Below are 12,068 nucleotides of genomic sequence, written 5' to 3'. Positions count from 1 at the left end.
TTAAAGGTTTTTGCTATAGGGTGCATGTGCTTGCCAGACAGAGAGAGAGACAGAGAGACAGAGAGACAGAAAGTGAGAAATCACCCCCCCCCCAGGGGGGATGGCCATGCTGCAGTCCCTTCTCCTCCATTCTCCTCTCGGGATCTTGGGCACGCATGCACATGCGCCCGTCGTGAGTTTAAGCCACTGGGTCCGGGACACGAACCGCAGTCGACTACGTGGGAGTCCAGCGACATAGACATTATACCAACTGCTGGTCCTGGCAGTCATTTTTAAACAGGTTCCTGCATAGTTCAACCAGGTTAACCCATTCTCCCAACGTGTCTGCACTCAACAGGGGGGAGGGAAATTTATTGTAGTAAATTCTACCTTTTTTTTAATGAAAGGATCTTCCTCCTATAATCCTTTCATACATTGAGAGTGATGTATTCTGTGCGTACATCTTACTCAGAGTGAGAGTGAATGTGTATGTGAGAGTTCTAGGTGTGTATAAGGGGACTTCAGAAAGCTAATGGAAAATTGGAATCTACAAATAAAAAAAATAGGACTGGCTCTATAGCCTGATGGTTAAAGCAGCTGGATCCCACGTGGCCCAGTGTGTGGTTTGAGTTCTGTACTTGACAACTTGAGAAACATGTGGATGCCTGCCCAAAACCCTGAAAGGAGAGAGTGAGATGGAGGAGAAGGGATTGCAGTGTAACCATTCTGCATGAGGGTGCTTTCTCCTCTCCATTTTTTTCTCTCTCTCTCTGAGCACATATACTCTCTAGCAAAAGAAAAAAAAAACAACCCAATACAGAAAAAACTTTATTTCTCAACATGAGCTTGTCATAGTCAAGATAGTTTTTATTTTTAATAATTGTTTATTTAATGCCATTTGCTATTATTATTTTAATTTGACTTGAGAAAAACACACACACACACACACACACACAGAGAAAGGGAAAGTGAGAAAGCAAGCTGCCAGCTCCGGGACCTGGAACACGGTTGGCCAGGTGGGAATCCAGCACCTTTACCCACTATGCCACCTGCCATTTCCTCACAACTACTTTTGTAAGCAATGGTGCCAGCCATTTAGTTCATCTCTAAAGACCTGAGGGTCCTGGAATTTAATTCATGTCAATGCAGTTTGTTTTATATTATTATTAATCATCTTAATTGCCAGAAGGTGTGTGTACTTGCCATTTGTCTTTCCTATTGGGAATTTGGACATCCAAGTACATGTGCCCTGTGTGCTTTTCCAGCCTCCTGGGCTGGGACTGTTGTGGACTCTTGTGATATGGCTTTCCTCCCTACTTGGCTGTGGGGCTGGCCCTATTTTACATTATTAGCTGAAGAGCAATGGGTACTCTTTAAATTTTTTTTTAAGATTAAGTAGGAGACAAAAAGAAGTCAGAAGGACCCATATCAAGGCTATAAGATGGCGTAATGATTTCCCATTGAAACTCTCTCAACATTTTCCTTGTTTAATGAGAGGAACGATCAGGAGCATTTTGGGAAAGATCTTTGGTGAAACTTTCCAGGGCATTTTTCTGTTAAAGCATCGCCAAACTTTCTCAAAACCCTTTCCTAACATATAAGTAGAAGTGAATCAGTTCTTTGGTTCTCCAGAAAGCCAGCAAATAAAATACCATGAACATAGCAGAAGACCATTTGCCATGATCTTAGGTCTTAACCATCCCACTTTTGCTTTGACTGGATCCCACTGCACTATACAGAGATAGAGACAGAGCCAGAGGGAGAGGGAGTGGGAGAGTAGGGAAATGTACCTTGGCCAGCTATGTGGGATCTGTCTTCCTCTGTACAGCACTTAACTGCTGTACTAGGGGGCTAGCCCCTACTTCTACGTCTTGGTAGCCATTCTTTAAAAAAAAAAAATTATTTATTTTTTGCATCTAATCACTTGTGTATTATTTCAGCATACCAAATGAATTTTCCCATCACGAACCCATCATGCATACACTGTGTATTGGTTCAGTCAAAGATATTACCATACACATTATCATCCACAGATAATTTCTATTTTTGTGTCCCTTAAATGTTCTGCTTCTCTTTCCCCCCATGATTACTTCCCTCTCACCCTCTCCTCCCATTTCCCACCCTCTCTATCTGTCATATTCTTGTTTGCCTCTCTTAGCAGTAAATCTTTCATATTTGTCTACTCTCTATCAAATGCCAGGGTCTCATATTTTATATGTGCCACACTTTTTTAATGCATTCATCTGTTCATTGGCGTTTATTGGTTCCATGTCTTAGCAATTGTGAATAATGCCACAATAAACATGGATATGCAAGCATTTTCCCGACTGAGTGTATTCCTGACCTTTGGGTAGATACCAAGGAGTGGAATTGCTGGATCATTTGTTAGTTCTGTTTGTAGGTCTTAGAGGAATCTTCATATTCTCCGCAGTAGCTGCCTTAATTTACATTACCATCAACAGTGTAGGAGAATTCCTCTTTTCTTCATAGCCTTGCCAGCACTTATCATTCTTTATTTTTTTAATCTTAGCCATTCTGACTGGGGTTAGGTGGTATCTCATTGTTTTGATTTGCATGTCTCTCTCTTTTTTCTTAAAGTTTTATTCATTGTCTGGGACCAGCAGGTGGCTTGGTGCTTAAGGCGCTGGACACTCCCACATGGCTGACCGAGGTTCAAGTCCTGGACCTGGTGGCTTGCTTTCTCACTTTCTCTCTGTGTGCTTGGTTCTAGTTCCAGACCTGGCAGATTGCTTCCTCACTTTCCCTTTCGTTCTCTCTATCTCTCTCTGTTCAAATTAGAAAATAATAACAAATGGAATTAAATACATAAATATTTTAAGAAAAGTTTATTCATTGTCATTATTTTATTTATTTATTTATTTACTTATTTATTTTTAAGTTGACCAGAGAGAAACAGAGAGAAGGAAAGCGAGAAAGCAAGCTGCCAGGTCAGGGACTCGAACCGCTGTCAGCCATGTGGGAGTCCAGCCTCCTTAACCACCACACCACCTGCTGGCCCTAGTTTCCATCTTTCTCATGATAAGATAAGGCATGCTGAGCATTTTTTCATGTGTTTTGGCCATTTGTATGTCTTCCTTAGAAAGTTGTCTGTTCAGCTCATTTATTCATCTTTTAATTTTTTTTCCCTTTTTTTTTTGGGTGGGGGGGAAGCTGTTGAGTTCTCTGTATATTCTGGCTATCAGTCCCTTATTTGAGGCATAGTTTGTAAATATATTCTCCCATTCTGAAGGTTGTCGAGTCACTCTTAATTATTGCTTTTTTTGCAGTGTAGAAGCTTTATAATCTGATGGAAACCCACTTGTCTATTTTTGGAATTTTTGCCTGTGCTGTGGGAGTTTTATTTAAAACTCTGTCTACTCTGATGTCTCCAAGACTTTCCTGTATGTTTTCCATCAGTAGTTTTACAGTTTGAGGTTTTAGATTTAGATCTTTGTTCCATTTCGAGATGGTTTTTGATAATGGTGAGAGGTAGTCCAGTTTCATCTTTCTGCAAGTGGATACCAAGTTTTTCCGACACCATTTTCTAAAGAGGTTTTCTATTCTTCACTGGATTGACTGGCCACTCTTTGTTAAAAATCAGTTGGCTGTAAGTTTTGAAGTTTATTTCTAGGGTCTCTATTCTGTTCCATTGGTCCACATACCTGTTTTTGTGCTAGTACCATGCTGTTTTGATTATACAGCTTTGTAATGTATTTTGGAGCTAGGGAGTGAGATGCTTCCTACTCTACTCTTCTTGTGCATAATTGCTTTAGCAATATGGGATCTTTTATGATTCCAGACAAATTCTACAGTTGTTATTTTTAAATCTGTGAAGAGGTGTCTCTGGTAATTTGATTGGGATTGCATTAAATATGTAGATTAATTGGGTAGAACTGACGTTTTAATTATATTAATTCTTCCAATCCAGGAACATGGGATGTCCTTCCACTTTTTTTGTCTCATTTTCTGGCAAATAGAGGATATAGTCAATTGGGCTGCCATGTATTTGTCATTGAGAAGATTTCTGTCTCCCTTCAGGTCCATTCCCTGTAAATCAATATAACCAGAGTATCCTGGTTACACTCCAATCCCTTCTCCATCTGTCTCTCTCCTTTCAGAGTTCTGGGCAGGCATCCACATGTTTCTCAGGCTGCTATGTCCAGGACTCAGACCACACTCTGGGCCATATGGGATCCAGCTGCTTTAACCATTAGGCCATAGAGCCAGTCTTCTTTTTTTATTTTTAAATTCCAATTTTTGGTTTTTAATTTATTATTTATTTCTTTAGTTTTTCATAATTTTTCCTGGTCAGGTCTTTGACTTCTTTGGTTAGATTTATTCCTAGGTATCTGATACTTTTTCTGATTATTATAAATGGGAATTGCTTTCTTCAGTTGTACCTCATCTTCTCATTGTTGGTATATAGAAATGCTATAGATTTTTTTGGCGTATACAAGTACTATCGATATTGATCTTGCATCCTGCCACTTTGCTGTTTTCATTTATCGCTTCCAGGAGTTTTTTTTCATGGATACTTTTGGGTTTTCTATGTATGTAATCATATCATCTGCGAATAGATAAAGTTTCTTCTTCCTATTCAAATACCTTTTATTCTAGTCTTTTGTTGGATTGCATTGGCTAGGATTTCCTATGCTATATTGAAAAGAAGTGAAGAAAGTAGACAGCCCTGTCTTGTTCCTGTTTTTAGCAGATAAGCTTTCAGCTTTTCTCTGTTCAGTATGATGTTAGCTATGGATTTTTTTCATATATGGATTTTATTGTGTTGAGAACTATCCCTTTTATGCCAATTTTTGCGAGACTCTTAATCATGAAGGGATGTTGTATTTTATCACATGCTTTTTCTGCATCAGTTGATATGATCATATGGTTTTTATCTTTCTGTTATTATGGTGTATTACATTTATGGTGTTAAATTAAACTGTTTTGGCCTAAAACAGCTGCTGTACTTCCACACTTTGTTTCCTGTCGATAAGCTGAAAGCGTACATGTTTGGCTGTTTTTCTGAGCTGGTTGCTAGATTACAACCAATCACAGCAGCTAGGCTTCAATCACAGGCACCCCACCTTTTAAACCATGTTAATGCAGACAAACTTCAGAATGTAACGAATGATTTCTCTACCTCACTCCCTCACTTATGTTTTTGTATGACACTTTCCTGTTCCGCTGACCTAAATGCGGAGTTGACCATGAGACTGGCCGGAGATTTCCAAAGTCCAAACTGCCTGATTTAAATTGTGTTAAGCTTTGCTCTATTAAAACTCTATTACATTGGCTGATTTATTTTTCTTTTAACAATGGTTTTGCATATGTTCAACCACCCTTGTATTTCTGGAATAAAGTCTACTTATGCGTGGCATATAATATTTTTTATGTGTAGTTGGATTTGCTAGTACCCTGTTGAGAATTTTTGCCTCTATATTCATCAGAGATAGTAGCTATCACTTTGATTGTGGTTTGTCTTCAGGATCATATTAGGTAAAACCTGTGGTATCTACTATTAAAAGTTTTGAAGAAGGCTGGCCCTGTGGCCTAATGGTTAAGGGAGCCAGATCCCACATGGCAGACTGCAGAGTTCAAATCTTCACCCTGGTGGCTTAAAAAACATGCTAGGCATTTGCCAGGCAGAGGTGTATGTGTTTGTGTGTGCATGTGTGCATGTCCCCTAAGTCCCAGTAGGATGAAGGAATGGAGGAGAAGGGATGTGGTGTAAACACAGCCCATTAGGGGGTGCTTTCTCTTGCTCTTACCCTCTGTTTCTCTCTCTGGTGAGTATATGTGCTCTCTGGCAATAAAAAAAAAAAAAAAAATTGAAGAAATGCTTGAAGATCTTGATCCCACTTGTTGAAAATTTTTGTTGAAAGCTCTGTTTTTCTAGACAGCTGATCCGAAAGCAACAGTCCTGTCATCCATGGAGTATAAAGCTTGCTCAAATTTGATTTTTTTCAGTCCAAATTGTGTAAGCTGAACTGAGGTATCTCTGGTGTTGACTATTGTTTCTGCTGTTGTCAGTTCTCTTCAGTTAGGACATTGAACAAGATAAATTGTTTTCTTCACAAATTGACATGGATGGTTTGCCACTGTGGGTGTTATCTTCGATGTCTCCTCCCTTTTTAAAATGAGTTATACATTTGTAAACTCTTGATTTCTTTAAGTGTTGTCCCATAAACTTAAAACAATTTTTAAAAAATTTATGATAGCGTGCACGAGATTGTGAGAGGGGGTCCATGAGAGAAGCACCCTCCACAGGGCTTAACCATGCAGCAATCCCTTTCCTGCCGTCCTGTAGCCTGTCCTGTTAGGATCCTGCACTGTGGCTTTTAGATCCACTAATATCTTATCCTTCATGTGGTAGATCCTGTTTAGATTTGTTATAACAAGCTAGTACAAGTTTATTTAAGTGTAAAAATTGAAATCAATGCATAATTTCTTCATAATAGACATTTTTCATGGACTTATTGAAGACCCTTGTATTTGGTCTGATGAAGGAGTCAGTGATTTTAACTTTTATAATAGATGTGGGCAAACCAGAATGTTTATGAAATGGAGTACTTTTGCTGTTGTATTATAATTTGAAGACCAGAGTTGTTGGGTCTTTTATACTAAGAGGCTTAAGTTATTCTGTAATAAGAAGGTCAGTATCCTAGAAAGCACCAGTGTTTACATCCTGTACACTTTTTAGGAGTTGCCATTCTGATAGCCTGAGGTGCTGTTAGGATGCATAGAGAATGGAAAGTTATAGGAAATTTGAAGTTAGAGGTCCTCATCACCTTATCTTTTACAACTATTTGGCAGGCAAATAGACTAGTAGATATGACAGTCTACCATGTTTTCAAAGCAGTTATTAGGGAACCAAATGAAAAATTTTAAGACTTTAATCAGAGATCATGTCTGTGAGAGCATGTTCAAAACTAAATATTTAACTTAAAATGAAATACCTAATATCTGATTGTCGGTGCTCCAGGATATTCCTAGCTATAGTAGGCACTTCTGCTAATTTGTTTGTTTATTTTGTTCTTTAGGTCAGTATCCTTCTGGTAAATGACTAATTTCTCTAATAAAACTGATGGTTTTCTAACTACAACACTCTCCAGATGTTTCTCTTTTCTTAGTATTTTTGCCTTTCTTCCTCAGGACTGCATGTCTAGCTCCTTAACCACAACGCCATCTTCTCTGGCCCCAAGGAATTTGATTTTTATTCCCGCATGTGGATAACCACTTTTCCTAGCAAACACTGTTTGTTGAAAAGACTGTTCTTTTCTCATTGAGTTGTCTTGACAGCTTGTCTGTCGAAGGACCTAATTTTAAGGAATTGCAAGTTGAACTAAGTGATATAGCAATTGGTATCATAGTCCAAATTATCCTATACTAATGCTCACTTTGAATCCACTAGTAACATGGTCTTTCTCCTACACTTCTTGGAAAAAAACAGTTTTAAATGCAGAATTTTACAAATAAAATAAAAATAATACATTTGCAGGAGGTTGCGTATGCCTGCTGGAGAGAGACCGTGGTGAGGGTGAGGCAACATGCCCCTCATGAGTGCAACCATGGGACTTGTTCACACACATTGCAATCCCTTCTCCATTTTGCCCTCCCTTCTGGTAAATGACTAATTTCTCTAATAAAACTGATGGTTTTCTAACTACAACACTCTCCAGATGTTTCTCTTTTCTTAGTATTTTTGCCTTTCTTCCTCAGGACTGCATGTCTAGCTCCTTAACCACAACGCCATCTTCTCTGGCCCCAAGGAATTTGATTTTTATTCCCGCATGTGGATAACCACTTTTCCTAGCAAACACTGTTTGTTGAAAAGACTGTTCTTTTCTCATTGAGTTGTCTTGACAGCTTGTCTGTCGAAGGACCTAATTTTAAGGAATTGCAAGTTGAACTAAGTGATATAGCAATTGGTATCATAGTCCAAATTATCCTATACTAATGCTCACTTTGAATCCACTAGTAACATGGTCTTTCTCCTACACTTCTTGGAAAAAAACAGTTTTAAATGCAGAATTTTACAAATAAAATAAAAATAATACATTTGCAGGAGGTTGCGTATGCCTGCTGGAGAGAGACCGTGGTGAGGGTGAGGCAACATGCCCCTCATGAGTGCAACCATGGGACTTGTTCACACACATTGCAATCCCTTCTCCATTTTGCCCTCCTTTAGGAAATTTAGGCACATGCACATACATGCCCTTGCATGCTTCTCAAGCTGTTGGGTCTGGAGTTCCAATCATGCAGTCAGCCATGTGGGATCCAGCTGCCTCAACCACCAGGCCATAGGCTGGTTCACCGATAAGACTTTTGTGACTTTGCAGACAATAATATAAACTTACCATAGACATTCAAAGCTCTCTGTATGGGTATTCATACAGGTCAGTAAAAACAGATCTTGATATGTCACAGAAAGTATCCCCCCCCCCATGTTAGTATTAAATATTGATAGTTATTGACTACATGACCTTAGACTCAATTATTTAACTTTTTATTAAGAGAGATTGTTGATATAGGGCACATGCTCTTTTTTTTTTTTTTTTTTTTTGAGAGGTTTTTGCTATAGGGTGCATGCGCTTGCCCGAAAGACAGACAGAAAGTGAGAAATGACCCCTCTAGGGGGGATGGCCACACCACAATCCCTTGTCCTCCATTCTCCTCTCAGGATCTTGGGAATGCACGCACATGAGCCCGGCATGAGTTTAAGCCATTGGGTCCAGGACTCGAACCATGATTGACTACATGGGAGTCCAGCAACATAGCCATTACGCTAACTGCTGGTCCCAAGGCACGTGTTCTTTTGTTTGAGAGACAGAAAGTGAGAAATCACCCTCCGGGGGATGGCCATGCTGTAATCCCTTCTCTTCCATTTTACTCTCACCATTTTGGGCAAGCATTCACACTGCCCAATGTGAGTTTCAAGTGACTGAGCCCAGGACTCAAACTGTAGTAGAACATGTGGAGTCGGATGCCTTAACCACTATACCACCTGCTGGCCTCTATTTGACCTTTTCCCTAGTTTGGAAAATGGTTTTAGTAACATTTTTATTTCCATTCCTTTTTTTTTTTTTTTTAAATGAAAGAAGTATTTGTGCAGTATGAAAAAATTTAAAAAGAAAGTTAAGTTGTTCTTTTCCCATTAAGTCCCATTCCTACTGTAATTGCTTTTTACCACTCTTTTGGCTTTTATTTATTTGAGTGCACTCCCAAGGCCTAAAACATACTACATATCTTTCTGTATCTTGATTTTTTTCCCCCTTATTTTAAAAAATTTTGCTAGATGGTGTGTACACTTGCCAGAGAGACAGGGATACGGAGAGGGAGGAGAAAGCACCTCCCAGTGAGGTATGGTCATTCATTTACCTGTATTTCTAGAATTAATTTATCTCTATTTCGCCATCCCATCAGGATTTTGGCATGCATACTCATACACCTACTTTTTTTTTTTTTTAAGAGAGATTTTTGCTATAGGATGCATGCTCTTGCTGGAGAGACACAGAGAGACAAAAATCAAGAAATCACCCCATAGGGAGGATGGCCACACCACAATCTCGTCTTCTCTAGTTTCCTCTTGGGATTTTGGGCATGCACGCACTTGCACCCAGTGTGAATTTGAGGCTGCTGGGTCTGGGACTTGAACTGCAGTTGACCATGTGGGAGTCCAGGAACATAACCATAATGCCATCTACTGGTCCCCCAGTCTTGTTTTTTTAAGCCGCTGGGTTTGTGATTTGAACTGTATGGCTGGCCATGTTGGGTCTAAATCTCTTAACTACCAGGTCATATATCTTGATTTTTCTTTCAACTCTAAATAATATTTCTTGATTCTGGTAGATTAGAATTTTAGATCATTGTACCACTTCCATTTCTATTAACTGTATTTTCTTACTTTTGTATTGAGTATAATGTAAATATCTTGTTTTTTGTTTGTTTTCAAATTTATGATAGAGCATGTGCACACTCATAGAAGAGAATAGTGAGGGAAGGTAGAGAGATGTGAGCACCCTTTCCAGGTTCTGATCATCATGTGATCCCCTTTCTACCATTCTTCCAGTTCATTGGATCTTGGGCACTTGCATGCTTCCTCAGCATATTTCGGGCTGACTAGGCTTGGGATTCAAACTGTGGTTGCCCTGTGGGATTTGACTTCTCTTGAGCAGCTCATTATTGCTGTCCCATAGAGCTTGCCATTTTTGTGATTAATTTTTTAACTTTTTGTAATGAAGTTTCTGTTTCTTGACCTATCAGTTTGAGAAATCATGTCTTCAGTGCTTAGTTTTTCAGAGAAGAATTTACTACCCGTCTGTTTCCCTTTGTTTCTCGTCCCTCCACCTTCCCTTCCCTCCAGCCTTTGTTTTCTCTTAGTTCCAATACATTGTCAAGATTTATAGTGTTTATGTTGTTTTATAACTCTTCTATTGTTTTTGTACCTCTACAAGAAGATGCTAGAAATTAAGTACTATTAACCAGCCTCTTAAAATGTGTTAAGTATTAGTCACTGTAAAAGCAAGTAGTGTGGAGCCTTGGAGGAACTTGACTTTTTTTTTTTTGGAGAGGTTTTCGCTATAGGGCATGTGCGCTCACCAGACAGACAGAGAGAGACATTAGAGACAGAAAGCGAGAAATCACCCCCCAGGGGGGATGGTCACACCGCAATCTCTTCTCCTCCGTTCTCCTCTCAGGATCTTGGGCACGCACGCACATGCGCCCCGCGTAAGTTTTAAGCCACCGGGTCCGGGATGCGAACCGCGGTCGACTACGTGGGAGTCCAGCGACATAGCCATTACGCTAACTGCTGGTTCCCGAGGAACTTGACTTCTATACTGACTTGTAGGAGCTATATATCCTATATACCATCTCTTACCAGTTATTTTGCAAATTGCATTTCTTGTTTCCATAACTCTGAATCTATTCAGGATTCTTCTTGACTTCTTAACTTTGGCATTTCCCTTTTCCCATTTCTGCAATCTCCAGGGGAAAGGAGACACCAAGATTCAAATTTTCTAGGCCCTCCTCCTTTTCAGAGTCTCAGCCTCTCAGGTCTTTACTGCCTTCATAGTACTTTATGTCTTCAACAGACATTTTTTATATTATTATGTTCCATTACTAAGTTCTCACAGAGAAGGTTGGTCTATAACAGCCTAGTCAACCATTGAGGGATACAGAAGTTGCACAAATATTCAAGCTTTGCAGTTCTTCAAGTATCTGGCTATTTAATCCTCTGTATAGAGTCATCTTTTCAAGTTATGTAGATACACACATAAACTTCCATTGGGATATTGATGAGAAATGCATGAATCTTTGAACTGGGTTATAGAGAAATACATTTTTATTGAGTTTTCTTAACCATGAACTTCATCATTCTCTCCTTTCAGTAAGGTTTTTCTAATTTTTAAAAAAGATTCTGTTATATCCTCCATGAAAGGAAGAGAGAGAGAGAAAGAATGAGCAAGCACTTCCACCAGTGTTTCAACCCCAGCTTCAGCCAGGCCTGCCTCATGGGCACATAAGTGTTTGATATACTCAGGGAGAGGTATCTGGACCTAAACTGGAACCTTCTCATGTGAGTCAGCCTGGCAAGCATTGTATTTTACCATTGTATCACTGTCTAACCCTAAGCTTTATAATTTTCCATTTAAGTATTGAAGGTAGTTTAGGTTTATTTCTAGATACTGTATTGAAGCAAATTACAAGTGTTGGGCCAGCAGATGGCGAACTTCATCATTCTCTCCTTTCAGTAAGGTTTTTCTAATTTTTAAAAAAGATTCTGTTATATCCTCCATGAAAGGAAGAGAGAGAGAGAAAGAATGAGCAAGCACTTCCACCAGTGTTTCAACCCCAGCTTCAGCCAGGCCTGCCTCATGGGCACATAAGTGTTTGATATACTCAGGGAGAGGTATCTGGACCTAAACTGGAACCTTCTCATGTGAGTCAGCCTGGCAAGCATTGTATTTTACCATTGTATCACTGTCTAACCCTAAGCTTTATAATTTTCCATTTAAGTATTGAAGGTAGTTTAGGTTTATTTCTAGATACTGTATTGAAGCAAATTACAAGTGTTGGGCCAGCAGATG

The sequence above is a fragment of the Tupaia chinensis genome, unplaced genomic scaffold (genome assembly GCF_000334495.1).
Source record: "Tupaia chinensis unplaced genomic scaffold, TupChi_1.0 Scaffold000119_2, whole genome shotgun sequence".
In the NCBI taxonomy this organism is placed as follows: domain Eukaryota; kingdom Metazoa; phylum Chordata; class Mammalia; order Scandentia; family Tupaiidae; genus Tupaia; species Tupaia belangeri.
The sequence above is the reverse complement of the archived record's forward strand: the minus strand, read 5'-3'. Positions refer to the sequence as shown.